Source organism: Coregonus clupeaformis, unplaced genomic scaffold, assembly GCF_020615455.1.
Source record: "Coregonus clupeaformis isolate EN_2021a unplaced genomic scaffold, ASM2061545v1 scaf0004, whole genome shotgun sequence".
Classification (NCBI taxonomy): Eukaryota; Metazoa; Chordata; class Actinopteri; order Salmoniformes; family Salmonidae; genus Coregonus; species Coregonus clupeaformis.
This window is the reverse complement of record NW_025533459.1, coordinates 2,213,845-2,238,454: the sequence shown is the minus strand read 5'-3', so window position 1 is coordinate 2,238,454 and position 24,610 is coordinate 2,213,845.

Genomic DNA, 24,610 nt, shown 5'->3' with positions numbered 1-24,610 from the left:
GCATAAAACCTCCTGAACCGTAACTAACCAGTGGAGCATAAAACCTCCTGAACCGTAACTAACCAGGGGAGCATAAAACCTCCTGAACTGTAACTAACCAGGGGAGCATAAAACCTCCTGAACCGTAACTAACCAGTGGAGCATAAAACCTCCTGAACCGTAACTATCCAGGGGAGCATAAAACTTCCTGAACCTTAACTAACCAGGGGAGCATAAAACCTCCTGAACCGTAACTAACCAGGGGAGCATAACACCTCCTGAACCGTAACTAACCAGGAGAGCATAAAACCTCCTGAACTGTAACTAACCAGGGGAGCATAAAACCTCCTGAACCGTAACTATCCAGGGGAGCATAAAACCTCCTGAACCGTAACTAACCAGGAGAGCATAAAACCTCCTGAACCGTAACTAACCAGGGAGAGCATAAAACCTCCTGAACCGTAACTAACCAGTGGAGCATAAAACCTCCTGAACCGTAACTAACCAGGGGAGCATAAAACCTCCTGAACTGTAACTAACCAGGGGAGCATAAAACCTCCTGAACCGTAACTAACCAGGGGAGCATAAAACCTCCTGAACCGTAACTAACCAGGAGAGCATAAAACCTCCTGAACTGTAACTAACCAGGGGAGCATAAAACCTCCTGAACCTTAACTAACCAGGAGAGCATAAAACCTCCTGAACCTTAACTAACCAGGGGAGCATAAAACCTCCTGAACCTTAACTATCCAGGGGAGCATAAAACCTCCTGAACCGTAACTATCCAGGGGAGCATAAAACCTCCTGAACCGTAACTATCCAGGGGAGCATAAAACCTCCTGAACCGTAACTAACCAGGAGAGCATAAAACCTCCTGAACCGTAACTAACCAGGGGAGCATAAAACCTCCTGAACCGTAACTAACCAGGGGAGCATAAAACCTCCTGAACCGTAACTAACCAGGGGAGCATAAAACCTCCTGAACCGTAACTAACCAGGGGAGCATAAAACCTCCTGAACCGTAACTAACCAGGGGAGCATAAAACCTCCTGAACCGTAACTAACCAGTGGAGCATAAAACCTCCTGAACCGTAACTAACCAGGGGAGCATAAAACCTCCTGAACTGTAACTAACCAGGGGAGCATAAAACCTCCTGAACCGTAACTAACCAGTGGAGCATAAAACCTCCTGAACCGTAACTATCCAGGGGAGCATAAAACTTCCTGAACCTTAACTAACCAGGGGAGCATAAAACCTCCTGAACCGTAACTAACCAGGGGAGCATAACACCTCCTGAACCGTAACTAACCAGGAGAGCATAAAACCTCCTGAACTGTAACTAACCAGGGGAGCATAAAACCTCCTGAACCGTAACTATCCAGGGGAGCATAAAACCTCCTGAACCGTAACTAACCAGGAGAGCATAAAACCTCCTGAACCGTAACTAACCAGGAGAGCATAAAACCTCCTGAACCGTAACTAACCAGTGGAGCATAAAACCTCCTGAACCGTAACTAACCAGGGGAGCATAAAACCTCCTGAACTGTAACTAACCAGGGGAGCATAAAACCTCCTGAACCGTAACTAACCAGGGGAGCATAAAACCTCCTGAACCGTAACTAACCAGGAGAGCATAAAACCTCCTGAACTGTAACTAACCAGGGAGCATAAAACCTCCTGAACCGTAACTATCCAGGGGAGCATAAAACCTCCTGAACCGTAACTAACCAGGAGAGCATAAAACCTCCTGAACCGTAACTAACCAGGAGAGCATAAAACCTCCTGAACCGTAACTAACCAGGAGAGCATAAAACCTCCTGAACCTTAACTAACCAGGAGAGCATAAAATCTCCTGAACCTTAACTAACCAGGAGAGCATAAAACCTCCTGAACCTTAACTAACCAGGGGAGCATAAAACCTCCTGAACCTTAACTATCCAGGGGAGCATAAAACCTCCTGAACCGTAACTAACCAGGGGAGCATAAAACCTCCTGAACTGTAACTAACCAGGGGAGCATAAAACCTCCTGAACCGTAACTAACCAGGGGAGCATAAAACCTCCTGAACCGTAACTATCCAGGGGAGCATAAAACCTCCTGAACCTTAACTAACCAGGGGAGCATAAAACCTCCTGAACCGTAACTAACCAGGGGAGCATAAAACCTCCTGAACCGTAACTAACCAGGAGAGCATAAAACCTCCTGAACTGTAACTAACCAGGGGAGCATAAAACCTCCTGAACCGTAACTATCCAGGGAGCATAAAACCTCCTGAACCGTAACTATCCAGGGGAGCATAAAACCTCCTGAACCGTAACTAACCAGGAGAGCATAAAACCTCCTGAACCGTAACTAACCAGGGGAGCATAAAACCTCCTGAACCGTAACTAACCAGGGGAGCATAAAACCTCCTGAACCGTAACTAACCAGGGGAGCATAAAACCTCCTGAACCGTAACTAACCAGGGGAGCATAAAACCTCCTGAACCGTAACTAACCAGGGGAGCATAAAACCTCCTGAACCGTAACTAACCAGTGGAGCATAAAACCTCCTGAACCGTAACTAACCAGGGGAGCATAAAACCTCCTGAACTGTAACTAACCAGGGGAGCATAAAACCTCCTGAACCGTAACTAACCAGTGGAGCATAAAACCTCCTGAACCGTAACTATCCAGGGGAGCATAAAACTTCCTGAACCTTAACTAACCAGGGGAGCATAAAACCTCCTGAACCGTAACTAACCAGGGGAGCATAAAACCTCCTGAACCGTAACTAACCAGGGGGAGCATAAAACCTCCTGAACCGTAACTAACCAGGGGAGCATAAAACCTCCTGAACCGTAACTAACCAGGGGAGCATAAAACCTCCTGAACCGTAACTAACCAGTGGAGCATAAAACCTCCTGAACCGTAACTAACCAGGGGAGCATAAAACCTCCTGAACTGTAACTAACCAGGGGAGCATAAAACCTCCTGAACCGTAACTAACCAGTGGAGCATAAAACCTCCTGAACCGTAACTATCCAGGGGAGCATAAAACTTCCTGAACCGTAACTATCCAGGGGAGCATAAAACTTCCTGAACCTTAACTAACCAGGGGAGCATAAAACCTCCTGAACCGTAACTAACCAGGGGAGCATAAAACCTCCTGAACCTTAACTATCCAGGGGAGCATAAAACCTCCTGAACCGTAACTAACCAGGGGAGCATAAAACCTCCTGAACTGTAACTAACCAGGGGAGCATAAAACCTCCTGAACCGTAACTAACCAGGGGGAGCATAAAACCTCCTGAACCGTAACTATCCAGGGGAGCATAAAACCTCCTGAACCTTAACTAACCAGGGGAGCATAAAACCTCCTGAACCGTAACTAACCAGGGGGAGCATAAAACCTCCTGAACCGTAACTAACCAGGAGAGCATAAAACCTCCTGAACTGTAACTAACCAGGGAGCATAAAACCTCCTGAACCGTAACTATCCAGGGAGCATAAAACCTCCTGAACCGTAACTATCCAGGGGAGCATAAAACCTCCTGAACCGTAACTAACCAGGAGAGCATAAAACCTCCTGAACCGTAACTAACCAGGGGAGCATAAAACCTCCTGAACCGTAACTAACCAGGGGAGCATAAAACCTCCTGAACCGTAACTAACCAGGGGAGCATAAAACCTCCTGAACCGTAACTAACCAGGGGAGCATAAAACCTCCTGAACCGTAACTAACCAGGGGAGCATAAAACCTCCTGAACCGTAACTAACCAGTGGAGCATAAAACCTCCTGAACCGTAACTAACCAGGGGAGCATAAAACCTCCTGAACTGTAACTAACCAGGGGAGCATAAAACCTCCTGAACCGTAACTAACCAGTGGAGCATAAAACCTCCTGAACCGTAACTATCCAGGGGAGCATAAAACTTCCTGAACCTTAACTAACCAGGGGAGCATAAAACCTCCTGAACCGTAACTAACCAGGGGAGCATAACACCTCCTGAACCGTAACTAACCAGGAGAGCATAAAACCTCCTGAACTGTAACTAACCAGGGGAGCATAAAACCTCCTGAACCGTAACTATCCAGGGGAGCATAAAACCTCCTGAACCGTAACTAACCAGGAGAGCATAAAACCTCCTGAACCGTAACTAACCAGGAGAGCATAAAACCTCCTGAACCGTAACTAACCAGTGGAGCATAAAACCTCCTGAACCGTAACTAACCAGGGGAGCATAAAACCTCCTGAACTGTAACTAACCAGGGGAGCATAAAACCTCCTGAACCGTAACTAACCAGGGGAGCATAAAACCTCCTGAACCGTAACTAACCAGGAGAGCATAAAACCTCCTGAACTGTAACTAACCAGGGGAGCATAAAACCTCCTGAACCTTAACTAACCAGGAGAGCATAAAACCTCCTGAACCTTAACTAACCAGGGGAGCATAAAACCTCCTGAACCTTAACTATCCAGGGGAGCATAAAACCTCCTGAACCGTAACTAACCAGGGGAGCATAAAACCTCCTGAACTGTAACTAACCAGGGGAGCATAAAACCTCCTGAACCGTAACTAACCAGGGGAGCATAAAACCTCCTGAACCGTAACTATCCAGGGGAGCATAAAACCTCCTGAACCTTAACTAACCAGGGGAGCATAAAACCTCCTGAACCGTAACTAACCAGGGGAGCATAAAACCTCCTGAACCGTAACTAACCAGGAGAGCATAAAACCTCCTGAACTGTAACTAACCAGGGGAGCATGAAACCTCCTGAACCGTAACTATCCAGGGGAGCATAAAACCTCCTGAACCGTAACTATCCAGGGGAGCATAAAACCTCCTGAACCGTAACTAACCAGGAGAGCATAAAACCTCCTGAACCGTAACTAACCAGGGGAGCATAAAACCTCCTGAACCGTAACTAACCAGGGGGAGCATAAAACCTCCTGAACCGTAACTAACCAGGGGAGCATAAAACCTCCTGAACCGTAACTAACCAGGGGAGCATAAAACCTCCTGAACCGTAACTAACCAGGGGAGCATAAAACCTCCTGAACCGTAACTAACCAGTGGAGCATAAAACCTCCTGAACCGTAACTAACCAGGGGAGCATAAAACCTCCTGAACTGTAACTAACCAGGGGAGCATAAAACCTCCTGAACCGTAACTAACCAGTGGAGCATAAAACCTCCTGAACCGTAACTATCCAGGGGAGCATAAAACTTCCTGAACCTTAACTAACCAGGGGAGCATAAAACCTCCTGAACCGTAACTAACCAGGGGAGCATAAAACCTCCTGAACCGTAACTAACCAGGGAGCATAAAACCTCCTGAACCGTAACTAACCAGGGGAGCATAAAACCTCCTGAACCGTAACTAACCAGGGGAGCATAAAACCTCCTGAACCGTAACTAACCAGTGGAGCATAAAACCTCCTGAACCGTAACTAACCAGGGGAGCATAAAACCTCCTGAACTGTAACTAACCAGGGGAGCATAAAACCTCCTGAACCGTAACTAACCAGTGGAGCATAAAACCTCCTGAACCGTAACTATCCAGGGGAGCATAAAACTTCCTGAACCTTAACTAACCAGGGGAGCATAAAACCTCCTGAACCGTAACTAACCAGGGGAGCATAAAACCTCCTGAACCGTAACTAACCAGGAGAGCATAAAACCTCCTGAACTGTAACTAACCAGGGAGCATAAAACCTCCTGAACCGTAACTATCCAGGGGAGCATAAAACCTCCTGAACCGTAACTAACCAGGAGAGCATAAAACCTCCTGAACCGTAACTAACCAGGAGAGCATAAAACCTCCTGAACCGTAACTAACCAGTGGAGCATAAAACCTCCTGAACCGTAACTAACCAGGGGAGCATAAAACCTCCTGAACTGTAACTAACCAGGGGAGCATAAAACCTCCTGAACCGTAACTAACCAGGGGAGCATAAAACCTCCTGAACCGTAACTAACCAGGAGAGCATAAAACCTCCTGAACTGTAACTAACCAGGGGAGCATAAAACCTCCTGAACCGTAACTATCCAGGGAGCATAAAACCTCCTGAACCGTAACTAACCAGGAGAGCATAAAACCTCCTGAACCGTAACTAACCAGGAGAGCATAAAACCTCCTGAACCGTAACTAACCAGGAGAGCATAAAACCTCCTGAACCTTAACTAACCAGGAGAGCATAAAATCTCCTGAACCTTAACTAACCAGGAGAGCATAAAACCTCCTGAACCTTAACTAACCAGGGGAGCATAAAACCTCCTGAACCTTAACTATCCAGGGAGCATAAAACCTCCTGAACCGTAACTAACCAGGGGAGCATAAAACCTCCTGAACTGTAACTAACCAGGGGAGCATAAAACCTCCTGAACCGTAACTAACCAGGGGAGCATAAAACCTCCTGAACCGTAACTATCCAGGGGAGCATAAAACCTCCTGAACCTTAACTAACCAGGGGAGCATAAAACCTCCTGAACCGTAACTAACCAGGGGAGCATAAAACCTCCTGAACCGTAACTAACCAGGAGAGCATAAAACCTCCTGAACTGTAACTAACCAGGGGAGCATAAAACCTCCTGAACCGTAACTATCCAGGGGAGCATAAAACCTCCTGAACCGTAACTATCCAGGGGAGCATAAAACCTCCTGAACCGTAACTAACCAGGAGAGCATAAAACCTCCTGAACCGTAACTCAACCAGGGGAGCATAAAACCTCCTGAACCGTAACTAACCAGGGGAGCATAAAACCTCCTGAACCGTAACTAACCAGGGGAGCATAAAACCTCCTGAACCGTAACTAACCAGGGGAGCATAAAACCTCCTGAACCGTAACTAACCAGGGGAGCATAAAACCTCCTGAACCGTAACTAACCAGTGGAGCATAAAACCTCCTGAACCGTAACTAACCAGGGGAGCATAAAACCTCCTGAACTGTAACTAACCAGGGGAGCATAAAACCTCCTGAACCGTAACTAACCAGTGGAGCATAAAACCTCCTGAACCGTAACTATCCAGGGGAGCATAAAACTTCCTGAACCTTAACTAACCAGGGGAGCATAAAACCTCCTGAACCGTAACTAACCAGGGGAGCATAAAACCTCCTGAACCTTAACTAACCAGGAGAGCATAAAATCTCCTGAACCTTAACTAACCAGGGGAGCATAAAACCTCCTGAACCGTAACTAACCAGGGGAGCATAAAACCTCCTGAACCGTAACTATCCAGGGGAGCATAAAACCTCCTGAACCTTAACTAACCAGGGGAGCATAAAACCTCCTGAACCGTAACTAACCAGGGGAGCATAAAACCTCCTGAACCGTAACTAACCAGGGGAGCATAAAACCTCCTGAACTGTAACTAACCAGGGGAGCATAAAACCTCCTGAACCGTAACTAACCAGGGGAGCATAAAACCTCCTGAACCGTAACTATCCAGGGGAGCATAAAACCTCCTGAACCTTAACTAACCAGGGGAGCATAAAACCTCCTGAACCGTAACTAACCAGGGGAGCATAAAACCTCCTGAACCGTAACTAACCAGGAGAGCATAAAACCTCCTGAACTGTAACTAACCAGGGGAGCATAAAACCTCCTGAACCGTAACTAACCAGGGGAGCATAAAACCTCCTGAACTGTAACTAACCAGGGGAGCATAAAACCTCCTGAACCTTAACTAACCAGGGGAATATAAAACCTCCTGAACCTTAACTAACCAGGGGAGCATAAAACCTCCTGAACTGTAACCAACCAGGGGAGCATAAAACCTCCTGAACTGTAACTAACCAGGGAGCATAAAACCTCCTGAACCGTAACTAACCAGGGGAGCATAAAACCTCCTGAACCTTAACTAACCAGGGGAGCATAAAACCTCCTGAACCTTAACTAACCAGGGGAGCATAAAACCTCCTGAACCGTAACTAACCAGGGGAGCATAAAACCTCCTGAACCGTAACTAACCAGGGGAGCATAAAACCTCCTGAACTGTAACTAACCAGGGAGCATAAAACCTCCTGAACCTTAACTAACCAGGGGAGCATAAAACCTCCTGAACCTTAACTAACCAGGGAGCATAAAACCTCCTGAACTGTAACTAACCAGGGGAGCATAAAACCTCCTGAACCGTAACTAACCAGGGGAGCATAAAACCTCCTGAACCGTAACTATCCAGGGGAGCATAAAACCTCCTGAACCGTAACTAACCAGGGAGCATAAAACCTCCTGAACCGTAACTAACCAGGGGAGCATAAAACCTCCTGAACCGTAACTAACCAGGGGAGCATAAAACCTCCTGAACCGTAACTAACCAGGGAGCATAAAACCTCCTGAACCGTAACTAACCAGGGGAGCATAAAACCTCCTGAACCGTAACTAACCAGGGGAGCATAAAACCTCCTGAACCGTAACTAACCAGGGGGAGCATAAAACCTCCTGAACCGTAACTAACCAGTGGAGCATAAAACCTCCTGAACCGTAACTAACCAGGGGAGCATAAAACCTCCTGAACTGTAACTAACCAGGGGAGCATAAAACCTCCTGAACCGTAACTAACCAGTGGAGCATAAAACCTCCTGAACCGTAACTATCCAGGGGAGCATAAAACTTCCTGAACCTTAACTAACCAGGGGAGCATAAAACCTCCTGAACCGTAACTAACCAGGGGAGCATAAAACCTCCTGAACCGTAACTAACCAGGAGAGCATAAAACCTCCTGAACTGTAACTAACCAGGGGAGCATAAAACCTCCTGAACCGTAACTATCCAGGGGAGCATAAAACCTCCTGAACCGTAACTAACCAGGAGAGCATAAAACCTCCTGAACCGTAACTAACCAGGAGAGCATAAAACCTCCTGAACCGTAACTAACCAGGAGAGCATAAAACCTCCTGAACCGTAACTAACCAGGAGAGCATAAAACCTCCTGAACTGTAACTAACCAGGGGAGCATAAAACCTCCTGAACCGTAACTAACCAGGGAGCATAAAACCTCCTGAACTGTAACTAACCAGGGGAGCATAAAACCTCCTGAACCTTAACTAACCAGGGGAATATAAAACCTCCTGAACCTTAACTAACCAGGGGAGCATAAAACCTCCTGAACTGTAACTAACCAGGGGAGCATAAAACCTCCTGAACTGTAACTAACCAGGGGAGCATAAAACCTCCTGAACCGTAACTAACCAGGGGAGCATAAAACCTCCTGAACCTTAACTAACCAGGGGAGCATAAAACCTCCTGAACCTTAACTAACCAGGGGAGCATAAAACCTCCTGAACCGTAACTAACCAGGGGAGCATAAAACCTCCTGAACCGTAACTAACCAGGGGAGCATAAAACCTCCTGAACTGTAACTAACCAGGGGAGCATAAAACCTCCTGAACCTTAACTAACCAGGGAGCATAAAACCTCCTGAACCTTAACTAACCAGGGGAGCATAAAACCTCCTGAACTGTAACTAACCAGGGGAGCATAAAACCTCCTGAACCGTAACTAACCAGGGGAGCATAAAACCTCCTGAACCGTAACTATCCAGGGGAGCATAAAACCTCCTGAACCGTAACTAACCAGGGGAGCATAAAACCTCCTGAACCGTAACTAACCAGGGGAGCATAAAACCTCCTGAACCGTAACTAACCAGGGGAGCATAAAACCTCCTGAACCGTAACTAACCAGGGGAGCATAAAACCTCCTGAACCGTAACTAACCAGGGGAGCATAAAACCTCCTGAACCGTAACTAACCAGGGGAGCATAAAACCTCCTGAACCGTAACTAACCAGGGGAGCATAAAACCTCCTGAACCGTAACTAACCAGTGGAGCATAAAACCTCCTGAACCGTAACTAACCAGGGGAGCATAAAACCTCCTGAACTGTAACTAACCAGGGGAGCATAAAACCTCCCTGAACCGTAACTAACCAGTGGAGCATAAAACCTCCTGAACCGTAACTATCCAGGGAGCATAAAACTTCCTGAACCTTAACTAACCAGGGGAGCATAAAACCTCCTGAACCGTAACTAACCAGGGGAGCATAAAACCTCCTGAACCGTAACTAACCAGGAGAGCATAAAACCTCCTGAACTGTAACTAACCAGGGGAGCATAAAACCTCCTGAACCGTAACTATCCAGGGGAGCATAAAACCTCCTGAACCGTAACTAACCAGGAGAGCATAAAACCTCCTGAACCGTAACTAACCAGGAGAGCATAAAACCTCCTGAACCGTAACTAACCAGGAGAGCATAAAACCTCCTGAACCTTAACTAACCAGGAGAGCATAAAATCTCCTGAACCTTAACTAACCAGGAGAGCATAAAACCTCCTGAACCTTAACTAACCAGGGGAGCATAAAACCTCCTGAACCTTAACTATCCAGGGGAGCATAAAACCTCCTGAACCGTAACTAACCAGGGGAGCATAAAACCTCCTGAACTGTAACTAACCAGGGGGAGCATAAAACCTCCTGAACCGTAACTAACCAGGGGAGCATAAAACCTCCTGAACCGTAACTATCCAGGGGAGCATAAAACCTCCTGAACCTTAACTAACCAGGGGAGCATAAAACCTCCTGAACCGTAACTAACCAGGGGAGCATAAAACCTCCTGAACCGTAACTAACCAGGAGAGCATAAAACCTCCTGAACTGTAACTAACCAGGGGAGCATAAAACCTCCTGAACCGTAACTATCCAGGGGAGCATAAAACCTCCTGAACCGTAACTATCCAGGGGAGCATAAAACCTCCTGAACCGTAACTAACCAGGAGAGCATAAAACCTCCTGAACCGTAACTAACCAGGAGAGCATAAAACCTCCTGAACCGTAACTAACCAGGAGAGCATAAAACCTCCTGAACCGTAACTAACCAGGGGAGCATAAAACCTCCTGAACCGTAACTAACCAGGGGAGCATAAAACCTCCTGAACCGTAACTAACCAGGAGAGCATAAAACCTCCTGAACTGTAACTAACCAGGGGAGCATAAAACCTCCTGAACCGTAACTAACCAGGAGAGCATAAAACCTCCTGAACTGTAACTAACCAGGAGAGCATAAAACCTCCTGAACCGTAACTAACCAGGAGAGCATAAAACCTCCTGAACCGTAACTAACCAGGAGAGCATAAAACCTCCTGAACCGTAACTATCCAGGGGAGCATAAAACCTCCTGAACCGTAAATAACCAGGGGAGCATAAAACCTCCTGAACCGTAACTAACCAGGGGAGCATAAAACCTCCTGAACCTTAACTAACCAGGAGAGCATAAAACCTCCTGAACCGTAACTAACCAGGAGAGCATAAAACCTCCTGAACTGTAACTAACCAGGGGAGCATAAAACCTCCTGAACCGTAACTAACCAGGGGAGCATAAAACCTCCTGAACTGTAACTAACCAGGGGAGCATAAAACCTCCTGAACCTTAACTAACCAGGGGAATATAAAACCTCCTGAACCTTAACTAACCAGGGGAGCATAAAACCTCCTGAACTGTAACTAACCAGGGGAGCATAAAACCTCCTGAACTGTAACTAACCAGGGGAGCATAAAACCTCCTGAACCGTAACTAACCAGGGGAGCATAAAACCTCCTGAACCTTAACTAACCAGGGGAGCATAAAACCTCCTGAACCTTAACTAACCAGGGGAGCATAAAACCTCCTGAACCGTAACTAACCAGGGGAGCATAAAACCTCCTGAACCGTAACTAACCAGGGGAGCATAAAACCTCCTGAACTGTAACTAACCAGGGGAGCATAAAACCTCCTGAACCTTAACTAACCAGGGGGAGCATAAAACCTCCTGAACCTTAACTAACCAGGGGAGCATAAAACCTCCTGAACTGTAACTAACCAGGGAGCATAAAACCTCCTGAACCGTAACTAACCAGGGGAGCATAAAACCTCCTGAACCGTAACTATCCAGGGGGAGCATAAAACCTCCTGAACCGTAACTAACCAGGGGAGCATAAAACCTCCTGAACCGTAACTAACCAGGGGAGCATAAAACCTCCTGAACCGTAACTAACCAGGGGAGCATAAAACCTCCTGAACCGTAACTAACCAGGGGAGCATAAAACCTCCTGAACCGTAACTAACCAGGGGAGCATAAAACCTCCTGAACCATAACTAACCAGGGGAGCATAAAACCTCCTGAACCGTAACTAACCAGGGGAGCATAAAACCTCCTGAACCGTAACTAACCAGTGGAGCATAAAACCTCCTGAACCGTAACTAACCAGGGGAGCATAAAACCTCCTGAACTGTAACTAACCAGGGGAGCATAAAACCTCCTGAACCGTAACTAACCAGTGGAGCATAAAACCTCCTGAACCGTAACTATCCAGGGGAGCATAAAACTTCCTGAACCTTAACTAACCAGGGGAGCATAAAACCTCCTGAACCGTAACTAACCAGGGGGAGCATAAAACCTCCTGAACCGTAACTAACCAGGAGAGCATAAAACCTCCTGAACTGTAACTAACCAGGGGAGCATAAAACCTCCTGAACCGTAACTATCCAGGGGAGCATAAAACCTCCTGAACCGTAACTAACCAGGAGAGCATAAAACCTCCTGAACCGTAACTAACCAGGAGAGCATAAAACCTCCTGAACCGTAACTAACCAGGAGAGCATAAAACCTCCTGAACCGTAACTAACCAGGAGAGCATAAAACCTCCTGAACTGTAACTAACCAGGGGAGCATAAAACCTCCTGAACCGTAACTAACCAGGGAGCATAAAACCTCCTGAACTGTAACTAACCAGGGGAGCATAAAACCTCCTGAACCTTAACTAACCAGGGGAATATAAAACCTCCTGAACCTTAACTAACCAGGGGAGCATAAAACCTCCTGAACTGTAACTAACCAGGGGAGCATAAAACCTCCTGAACTGTAACTAACCAGGGGAGCATAAAACCTCCTGAACCGTAACTAACCAGGGGAGCATAAAACCTCCTGAACCTTAACTAACCAGGGGAGCATAAAACCTCCTGAACCTTAACTAACCAGGGGAGCATAAAACCTCCTGAACTGTAACTAACCAGGGGAGCATAAAACCTCCTGAACCGTAACTAACCAGGGGAGCATAAAACCTCCTGAACTGTAACTAACCAGGGGAGCATAAAACCTCCTGAACCTTAACTAACCAGGGGAGCATAAAACCTCCTGAACCTTAACTAACCAGGGGAGCATAAAACCTCCTGAACTGTAACTAACCAGGGGAGCATAAAACCTCCTGAACCGTAACTAACCAGGGGAGCATAAAACCTCCTGAACCGTAACTATCCAGGGGAGCATAAAACCTCCTGAACCGTAACTAACCAGGGGAGCATAAAACCTCCTGAACCGTAACTAACCAGGGGAGCATAAAACCTCCTGAACCGTAACTAACCAGGGGAGCATAAAACCTCCTGAACCGTAACTAACCAGGGGAGCATAAAACCTCCTGAACCGTAACTAACCAGGGGAGCATAAAACCTCCTGAACCGTAACTAACCAGGGGAGCATAAAACCTCCTGAACCGTAACTAACCAGGGGAGCATAAAACCTCCTGAACCGTAACTAACCAGTGGAGCATAAAACCTCCTGAACCGTAACTAACCAGGGGAGCATAAAACCTCCTGAACTGTAACTAACCAGGGGAGCATAAAACCTCCTGAACCGTAACTAACCAGTGGAGCATAAAACCTCCTGAACCGTAACTATCCAGGGGAGCATAAAACTTCCTGAACCTTAACTAACCAGGGGAGCATAAAACCTCCTGAACCGTAACTAACCAGGGGAGCATAAAACCTCCTGAACCGTAACTAACCAGGAGAGCATAAAACCTCCTGAACTGTAACTAACCAGGGGAGCATAAAACCTCCTGAACCGTAACTATCCAGGGGAGCATAAAACCTCCTGAACCGTAACTAACCAGGAGAGCATAAAACCTCCTGAACCGTAACTAACCAGGAGAGCATAAAACCTCCTGAACCGTAACTCAACCAGGAGAGCATAAAACCTCCTGAACCTTAACTAACCAGGAGAGCATAAAATCTCCTGAACCTTAACTAACCAGGAGAGCATAAAACCTCCTGAACCTTAACTAACCAGGGGAGCATAAAACCTCCTGAACCTTAACTATCCAGGGGAGCATAAAACCTCCTGAACCGTAACTAACCAGGGGGAGCATAAAACCTCCTGAACCGTAACTAACCAGGGGAGCATAAAACCTCCTGAACCGTAACTAACCAGGGGAGCATAAAACCTCCTGAACCGTAACTAACCAGGGGAGCATAAAACCTCCTGAACCGTAACTAACCAGGGGAGCATAAAACCTCCTGAACCGTAACTAACCAGTGGAGCATAAAACCTCCTGAACCGTAACTAACCAGGGGAGCATAAAACCTCCTGAACTGTAACTAACCAGGGGAGCATAAAACCTCCTGAACCGTAACTAACCAGTGGAGCATAAAACCTCCTGAACCGTAACTATCCAGGGAGCATAAAACTTCCTGAACCTTAACTAACCAGGGGAGCATAAAACCTCCTGAACCGTAACTAACCAGGGAGCATAAAACCTCCTGAACCGTAACTAACCAGGAGAGCATAAAACCTCCTGAACTGTAACTAACCAGGGGAGCATAAAACCTCCTGAACCGTAACTATCCAGGGGAGCATAAAACCTCCTGAACCGTAACTAACCAGGAGAGCATAAAACCTCCTGAACCGTAACTAACCAGGAGAGCATAAAACCTCCTGAACCGTAACTAACCAGGAGAGCATAAAACCTCCTGAACCTTAACTAACCAGGAGAGCATAAAATCTCCTGAACCTTAACTAACCAGGAGAGCATAAAACCTCCTGAACCTTAACTAACCAGGGGAGCATAAAACCTCCTGAACCTTAACTATCCAGGGGAGCATAAAACCTCCTGAACCGTAACTAACCAGGGGAGCATAAAACCTCCTGAACTGTAACTAACCAGGGGAGCATAAAACCTCCTGAACCGTAACTAACCAGGGGAGCATAAAACCTCCTGAACCGTAACTATCCAGGGGAGCATAAAACCTCCTGAACCTTAACTAACCAGGGAGCATAAAACCTCCTGAACCGTAACTAACCAGGGGAGCATAAAACCTCCTGAACCGTAACTAACCAGGAGAGCATAAAACCTCCTGAACTGTAACTAACCAGGGGAGCATAAAACCTCCTGAACCGTAACTAACCAGGAGAGCATAAAACCTCCTGAACTGTAACTAACCAGGAGAGCATAAAACCTCCTGAACCGTAACTAACCAGGAGAGCATAAAACCTCCTGAACCGTAACTAACCAGGAGAGCATAAAACCTCCTGAACCGTAACTATCCAGGGGAGCATAAAACCTCCTGAACCGTAAATAACCAGGGGAGCATAAAACCTCCTGAACCGTAACTAACCAGGGGAGCATAAAACCTCCTGAACCTTAACTAACCAGGAGAGCATAAAACCTCCTGAACCGTAACTAACCAGGGGAGCATAAAACCTCCTGAACCGTAACTATCCAGGGGAGCATAAAACCTCCTGAACCGTAACTAACCAGGGGAGCATAAAACCTCCTGAACCGTAACTAACCAGGGGAGCATAAAACCTCCTGAACCTTAACTAACCAGGAGAGCATAAAACCTCCTGAACCGTAACTATCCAGGGAGCATAAAACCTCCTGAACCGTAACTAACCAGGGGAGCATAAAACCTCCTGAACCGTAACTAACCAGGGGAGCATAAAACCTCCTGAACCGTAACTAACCAGGGGAGCATAAAACCTCCTGAACCGTAACTAACCAGGGGAGCATAAAACCTCCTGAACCGTAACTAACCAGGGGAGCATAAAACCTCCTGAACCGTAACTAACCAGGGGAGCATAAAACCTCCTGAACCGTAACTAACCAGTGGAGCATAAAACCTCCTGAACCGTAACTAACCAGGGGAGCATAAAACCTCCTGAACTGTAACTTTCCAGGGAGCATAAAACCTCCTGAACCGTAACTAACCAGGGGAGCATAAAACCTCCTGAACCGTAACTAACCAGGGGAGCATAAAACCTCCTGAACCTTAACTAACCAGGGGAGCATAAAACCTCCTGAACCTTAACTAACCAGGGGAGCATAAAACCTCCTGAACCTTAACTAACCAGGGGAGCATAAAACCTCCTGAACCGTAACTATCCAGGGGAGCATAAAACCTCCTGAACTGTAACTAACCAGGGGAGCATAAAACCTCCTGAACCTTAACTAACCAGGGGAGCATAAAACCTCCGGAACCGTAATTATCCAGGGGAGCATATAACCTCATGAACTGTAACTAACCAGGGGAGCATAAAACCTCCTGAACCGTAACTAACCAGGGGAGCATAAAACCTCCTGAACTGTAACTAACCAGGGGAGCATAAACCTCCTGAACCGTAACTAACCAGGGGAGCATAAAACCTCCTGAACCGTAACTAACCAGGGGAGCATAAAACCTCCTGAACCTTAACTAACCAGGGGAGCATAAAACCTCCTGAACTGTAACTAACCAGGGGAGCATAAAACCTCCTGAACCGTAACTAACCAGGGGAGCATAAAACCTCCTGAACTGTAACTAACCAGGGGAGCATAAAACCTCCTGAACCGTAACTATCCAGGGGAGCATAAAACCTCCTGAACCGTAACTAACCAGGAGAGCATAAAACCTCCTGAACCGTAACTAACCAGGAGAGCATAAAACCTCCTGAACCGTAACTAACCAGGAGAGCATAAAACCTCCTGAACCGTAACTAACCAGGAGAGCATAAAACCTCCTGAACTGTAACTAACCAGGGGAGCATAAAACCTCCTGAACCGTAACTAACCAGGGGAGCATAAAACCTCCTGAACTGTAACTAACCAGGGGAGCATAAAACCTCCTGAACCTTAACTAACCAGGGGAATATAAAACCTCCTGAACCTTAACTAACCAGGGGAGCATAAAACCTCCTGAACTGTAACTAACCAGGGGAGCATAAAACCTCCTGAACTGTAACTAACCAGGAGAGCATAAAACCTCCTGAACCGTAACTATCCAGGGGAGCATAAAACCTCCTGAACCGTAAATAACCAGGGGAGCATAAAACCTCCTGAACCGTAACTAACCAGGGGAGCATAAAACCTCCTGAACCTTAACTAACCAGGAGAGCATAAAACCTCCTGAACCGTAACTAACCAGGGGAGCATAAAACCTCCTGAACCGTAACTATCCAGGGGAGCATAAAACCTCCTGAACCGTAACTAACCAGGGAGCATAAAACCTCCTGAACCGTAACTAACCAGGGGAGCATAAAACCTCCTGAACCTTAACTAACCAGGAGAGCATAAAACCTCCTGAACCGTAACTATCCAGGGGAGCATAAAACCTCCTGAACCGTAACTAACCAGGGGAGCATAAAACCTCCTGAACCGTAACTAACCAGGGGAGCATAAAACCTCCTGAACCGTAACTAACCAGGGGAGCATAAAACCTCCTGAACCGTAACTAACCAGGGGAGCATAAAACCTCCTGAACCGTAACTAACCAGGGGAGCATAAAACCTCCTGAACCGTAACTAACCAGGGGAGCATAAAACCTCCTGAACCGTAACTAACCAGTGGAGCATAAAACCTCCTGAACCGTAACTAACCAGGGGAGCATAAAACCTCCTGAACTGTAACTTTCCAGGGGAGCATAAAACCTCCTGAACCGTAACTAACCAGGGGAGCATAAAACCTCCTGAACCGTAACTAACCAGGGGAGCATAAAACCTCCTGAACCTTAACTAACCAGGGGAGCATAAAACCTCCTGAACCTTAACTAACCAGGGGAGCATAAAACCTCCTGAACCTTAACTAACCAGGGGAGCATAAAACCTCCTGAACCGTAACTATCCAGGGGAGCATAAAACCTCCTGAACTGTAACTAACCAGGGGAGCATAAAACCTCCTGAACCTTAACTAACCAGGGGAGCATAAAACCTCCAGAACCGTAATTATCCAGGGGAGCATATAACCTCATGAACTGTAACTAACCAGGGGAGCATAAAACCTCCTGAACCGTAACTAACCAGGGGAGCATAAAACCTCCTGAACTGTAACTAACCAGGGGAGCATAAAACCTCCTGAACCGTAACTAACCAGGGGAGCATAAAACCTCCTGAACCGTAACTAACCAGGGGAGCATAAAACCTCCTGAACCTTAACTAACCAGGGGAGCATAAAACCTCCTGAACTGTAACTAACCAGGGGAGCATAAAACCTCCTGAACCGTAACTAACCAGGGGAGCATAAAACCTCCTGAACTGTAACTAACCAGGGGAGCATAAAACCTCCTGAACCGTAACTATCCAGGGGGAGCATAAAACCTCCTGAACCGTAACTAACCAGGAGAGCATAAAACCTCCTGAACCGTAACTAACCAGGAGAGCATAAAACCTCCTGAACCGTAACTAACCAGGAGAGCATAAAACCTCCTGAACCGTAACTAACCAGGAGAGCATAAAACCTCCTGAACTGTAACTAACCAGGGGAGCATAAAACCTCCTGAACCGTAACTAACCAGGGGAGCATAAAACCTCCTGAACTGTAACTAACCAGGGAGCATAAAACCTCCTGAACCTTAACTAACCAGGGGAATATAAAACCTCCTGAACCTTAACTAACCAGGGGAGCATAAAACCTCCTGAACTGTAACTAACCAGGGGAGCATAAAACCTCCTGAACTGTAACTAACCAGGGGAGCATAAAACCTCCTGAACCGTAACTAACCAGGGGAGCATAAAACCTCCTGAACCTTAACTAACCAGGGGAGCATAAAACCTCCTGAACCTTAACTAACCAGGGGAGCATAAAACCTCCTGAACCGTAACTAACCAGGGGAGCATAAAACCTCCTGAACCGTAACTAACCAGGGAGCATAAAACCTCCTGAACTGTAACTAACCAGGGAGCATAAAACCTCCTGAACCTTAACTAACCAGGGGAGCATAAAACCTCCTGAACCTTAACTAACCAGGGGAGCATAAAACCTCCTGAACTGTAACTAACCAGGGGAGCATAAAACCTCCTGAACCGTAACTAACCAGGGGAGCATAAAACCTCCTGAACCGTAACTATCCAGGGGAGCATAAAACCTCCTGAACCGTAACTAACCAGGGGAGCATAAAACCTCCTGAACCGTAACTAACCAGGGGAGCATAAAACCTCCTGAACCGTAACTAACCAGGGGAGCATAAAACCTCCTGAACCGTAACTAACCAGGGGAGCATAAAACCTCCTGAACCGTAACTAACCAGGGGAGCATAAAACCTCCTGAACCGTAACTAACCAGGGGAGCATAAAACCTCCTGAACCGTAACTAACCAGGGGAGCATAAAACCTCCTGAACCGTAACTAACCAGTGGAGCATAAAACCTCCTGAACCGTAACTAACCAGGGGAGCATAAAACCTCCTGAACTGTAACTAACCAGGGAGCATAAAACCTCCTGAACCGTAACTAACCAGTGGAGCATAAAACCTCCTGAACCGTAACTATCCAGGGGAGCATAAAACTTCCTGAACCTTAACTAACCAGGGGAGCATAAAACCTCCTGAACCGTAACTAACCAGGGGAGCATAAAACCTCCTGAACCGTAACTAACCAGGAGAGCATAAAACCTCCTGAACTGTAACTAACCAGGGGAGCATAAAACCTCCTGAACCGTAACTATCCAGGGGAGCATAAAACCTCCTGAACCGTAACTAACCAGGAGAGCATAAAACCCTCCTGAACCGTAACTAACCAGGAGAGCATAAAACCTCCTGAAACGTAAATAACCAGGAGAGCATAAAACCTCCTGAACCTTAACTAACCAGGAGAGCATAAAATCTCCTGAACCTTAACTAACCAGGAGAGCATAAAACCTCCTGAACCTTAACTAACCAGGGGAGCATAAAACCTCCTGAACCTTAACTATCCAGGGGAGCATAAAACCTCCTGAACCGTAACTAACCAGGGGAGCATAAAACCTCCTGAACTGTAACTAACCAGGGGAGCATAAAACCTCCTGAACCGTAACTAACCAGGGGAGCATAAAACCTCCTGAACCGTAACTATCCAGGGGAGCATAAAACCTCCTGAACCTTAACTAACCAGGGGAGCATAAAACCTCCTGAACCGTAACTAACCAGGGGAGCATAAAACCTCCTGAACCGTAACTAACCAGGAGAGCATAAAACCTCCTGAACTGTAACTAACCAGGGGAGCATAAAACCTCCTGAACCGTAACTATCCAGGGGAGCATAAAACCTCCTGAACCGTAACTATCCAGGGGAGCATAAAACCTCCTGAACCGTAACTAACCAGGAGAGCATAAAACCTCCTGAACCGTAACTAACCAGGGAGAGCATAAAACCTCCTGAACCGTAACTAACCATGAGAGCATAAAACCTCCTGAACCGTAACTAACCAGGGGAGCATAAAACCTCCTGAACCGTAACTAACCAGGGGAGCATAAAACCTCCTGAACCGTAACTAACCAGGAGAGCATAAAACCTCCTGAACTGTAACTAACCAGGGGAGCATAAAACCTCCTGAACCGTAACTAACCAGGAGAGCATAAAACCTCCTGAACTGTAACTATCCAGGGGAGCATAAAACCTCCTGAACCGTAACTAACCAGGGGAGCATAAAACCTCCTGAACCGTAACTAACCAGGGGAGCATAAAACCTCCTGAACCTTAACTAACCAGGAGAGCATAAAACCTCCTGAACCGTAACTATCCAGGGGAGCATAAAACCTCCTGAACCGTAACTAACCAGGGGAGCATAAAACCTCCTGAACCGTAACTAACCAGGGGAGCATAAAACCTCCTGAACCGTAACTAACCAGGGGAGCATAAAACCTCCTGAACCGTAACTAACCAGGGAGCATAAAACCTCCTGAACCGTAACTAACCAGGGGAGCATAAAACCTCCTGAACCGTAACTAACCAGGGGAGCATAAAACCTCCTGAACCGTAACTAACCAGTGGAGCATAAAACCTCCTGAACCGTAACTAACCAGGGGAGCATAAAACCTCCTGAACTGTAACTTTCCAGGGGAGCATAAAACCTCCTGAACCGTAACTAACCAGGGTAGCATAAAACCTCCTGAACCGTAACTAACCAGGGGGAGCATAAAACCTCCTGAACCTTAACTAACCAGGGGAGCATAAAACCTCCTGAACCTTAACTAACCAGGGGAGCATAAAACCTCCTGAACCTTAACTAACCAGGGGAGCATAAAACCTCCTGAACCGTAACTATCCAGGGGAGCATAAAACCTCCTGAACTGTAACTAACCAGGGGAGCATAAAACCTCCTGAACCGTAATTATCCAGGGGAGCATATAACCTCATGAACTGTAACTAACCAGGGGAGCATAAAACCTCCTGAACCGTAACTAACCAGGGGAGCATAAAACCTCCTGAACTGTAACTAACCAGGGGAGCATAAAACCTCCTGAACCGTAACTAACCAGGGGAGCATAAAACCTCCTGAACCGTAACTAACCAGGGGAGCATAAAACCTCCTGAACCTTAACTAACCAGGGGAGCATAAAACCTACTGAACTGTAACTAACCAGGGGAGCATAAAACCTCCTGAACCGTAACTAACCAGGGGAGCATAAAACCTCCTGAACTGTAACTAACCAGGGGAGCATAAAACCTCCTGAACCTTAACTAACCAGGGGAATATAAAACCTCCTGAACCTTAACTAACCAGGGGAGCATAAAACCTCCTGAACTGTAACTAACCAGGGGAGCATAAAACCTCCTGAACTGTAACTAACCAGGGGATTATAAAACCTCCTGAACCGTAACTAACCAGGGGAGCATAAAACCTCCTGAACCGTAACTAACCAGGGGAGCATAAAACCTCCTGAACCTTAACTAACCAGGGGAGCATAAAACCTCCTGAACCGTAACTAACCAGGGGAGCATAAAACCTCCTGAACCGTAACTAACCAGGGGAGCATAAAACCTCCTGAACTGTAACTAACCAGGGGAGCATAAAACCTCCTGAACCTTAACTAACCAGGGAGCATAAAACCTCCTGAACCTTAACTAACCAGGGGAGCATAAAACCTCCTGAACTGTAACTAACCAGGGGAGCATAAAACCTCCTGAACCGTAACTAACCAGGGAGCATAAAACCTCCTGAACCGTAACTAACCAGGGGAGCATAAAACCTCCTGAACCGTAACTAACCAGGGGAGCATAAAACCTCCTGAACCGTAACTAACCAGGGGAGCATAAAACCTCCTGAACCGTAACTAACCAGGGGAGCATAAAACCTCCTGAACCGTAACTAACCAGGGGAGCATAAAACCTCCCTGAACCGTAACTAACCAGGGGAGCATAAAACCTCCTGAACCGTAACTAACCAGGGGAGCATAAAACCTCCTGAACCGTAACTAACCAGTGGAGCATAAAACCTCCTGAACCGTAACTAACCAGGGGAGCATAAAACCTCCTGAACCGTAACTATCCAGGGGAGAATAAAACCTCCTGAACCGTAACTAACCAGGGAAGCATAAAACCTCCTGAACCTTAACTATCCAGGGGAGCATAAAACCTCCTGAACCATAACTAACCAGGGGAGCATAAAACCTCCTGAACTGTAACTAATCAGGGAGCATAAAACCTCCTGAACCGTAACTAACCAGGAGAGCATAAAACCTCCTGAACCGTAACTAACCAGGGGAGCATAAAACCTCCTGAACCTTAACTAACCAGGGGAGCATAAAACCTCCTGAACCGTAACTAACCAGGAGAGCATAAAACCTCCTGAACCGTAACTAACCAGGAGAGCATAAAACCTCCTGAACCGTAACTAACCAGGGGAGCATAAAACCTCCTGAACCTTAACTATCCAGGGGAGCATAAAACCTCCTGAACCGTAACTAACCAGGGGAGCATAAAACCTCCTGAACTGTAACTAACCAGGGGAGCATAAAACCTCCTGAACCGTAACTAACCAGTGGAGCATAAAACCTCCTGAACCGTAACTATCCAGGGGAGCATAAAACTTCCTGAACCTTAACTAACCAGGGGAGCATAAAACCTCCTGAACCGTAACTAACCAGGGGAGCATAAAACCTCCTGAACCGTAACTAACCAGGAGAGCATAAAACCTCCTGAACTGTAACTAACCAGGGGAGCATAAAACCTCCTGAACCGTAACTATCCAGGGGAGCATAAAACCTCCTGAACCGTAACTAACCAGGAGAGCATAAAACCTCCTGAACCGTAACTAACCAGGAGAGCATAAAACCTCCTGAACCGTAACTAACCAGGAGAGCATAAAACCTCCTGAACCTTAACTAACCAGGAGAGCATAAAATTTCCTGAACCTTAACTAACCAGGAGAGCATAAAACCTCCTGAACCTTAACTAACCAGGGGAGCATAAAACCTCCTGAACCTTAACTAACCAGGGGAGCATAAAACCTCCTGAACCTTAACTAACCAGGGGAGCATAAAACCTCCTGAACCGTAACTAACCAGGGGAGCATAAAACCTCCTGAACCGTAACTAACCAGGGGAGCATAAAACCTCCTGAACTGTAACTAACCAGGGGAGCATAAAACCTCCTGAACCTTAACTAACCAGGGGAGCATAAAACCTCCTGAACCTTAACTAACCAGGGGAGCATAAAACCTCCTGAACTGTAACTAACCAGGGGAGCATAAAACCTCCTGAACCGTAACTAACCAGGGGAGCATAAAACCTCCTGAACCGTAACTATCCAGGGGAGCATAAAACCTCCTGAACCGTAACTAACCAGGGGAGCATAAAACCTCCTGAACCGTAACTAACCAGGGGAGCATAAAACCTCCTGAACCGTAACTAACCAGGGGAGCATAAAACCTCCTGAACCGTAACTAACCAGGGGAGCATAAAACCTCCTGAACCGTAACTAACCAGGGGAGCATAAAACCTCCTGAACCGTAACTAACCAGGGGAGCATAAAACCTCCTGAACCGTAACTAACCAGGGGAGCATAAAACCTCCTGAACCGTAACTAACCAGTGGAGCATAAAACCTCCTGAACCGTAACTAACCAGGGGAGCATAAAACCTCCTGAACTGTAACTAACCAGGGGAGCATAAAACCTCCTGAACCGTAACTAACCAGTGGAGCATAAAACCTCCTGAACCGTAACTATCCAGGGGAGCATAAAACTTCCTGAACCTTAACTAACCAGGGGAGCATAAAACCTCCTGAACCGTAACTAACCAGGGGAGCATAAAACCTCCTGAACCGTAACTAACCAGGAGAGCATAAAACCTCCTGAACTGTAACTAACCAGGGGAGCATAAAACCTCCTGAACCGTAACTATCCAGGGGAGCATAAAACCTCCTGAACCGTAACTAACCAGGAGAGCATAAAACCTCCTGAACCGTAACTAACCAGGAGAGCATAAAACCTCCTGAAACGTAAATAACCAGGAGAGCATAAAACCTCCTGAACCTTAACTAACCAGGAGAGCATAAAATCTCCTGAACCTTAACTAACCAGGAGAGCATAAAACCTCCTGAACCTTAACTAACCAGGGGAGCATAAAACCTCCTGAACCTTAACTATCCAGGGGAGCATAAAACCTCCTGAACC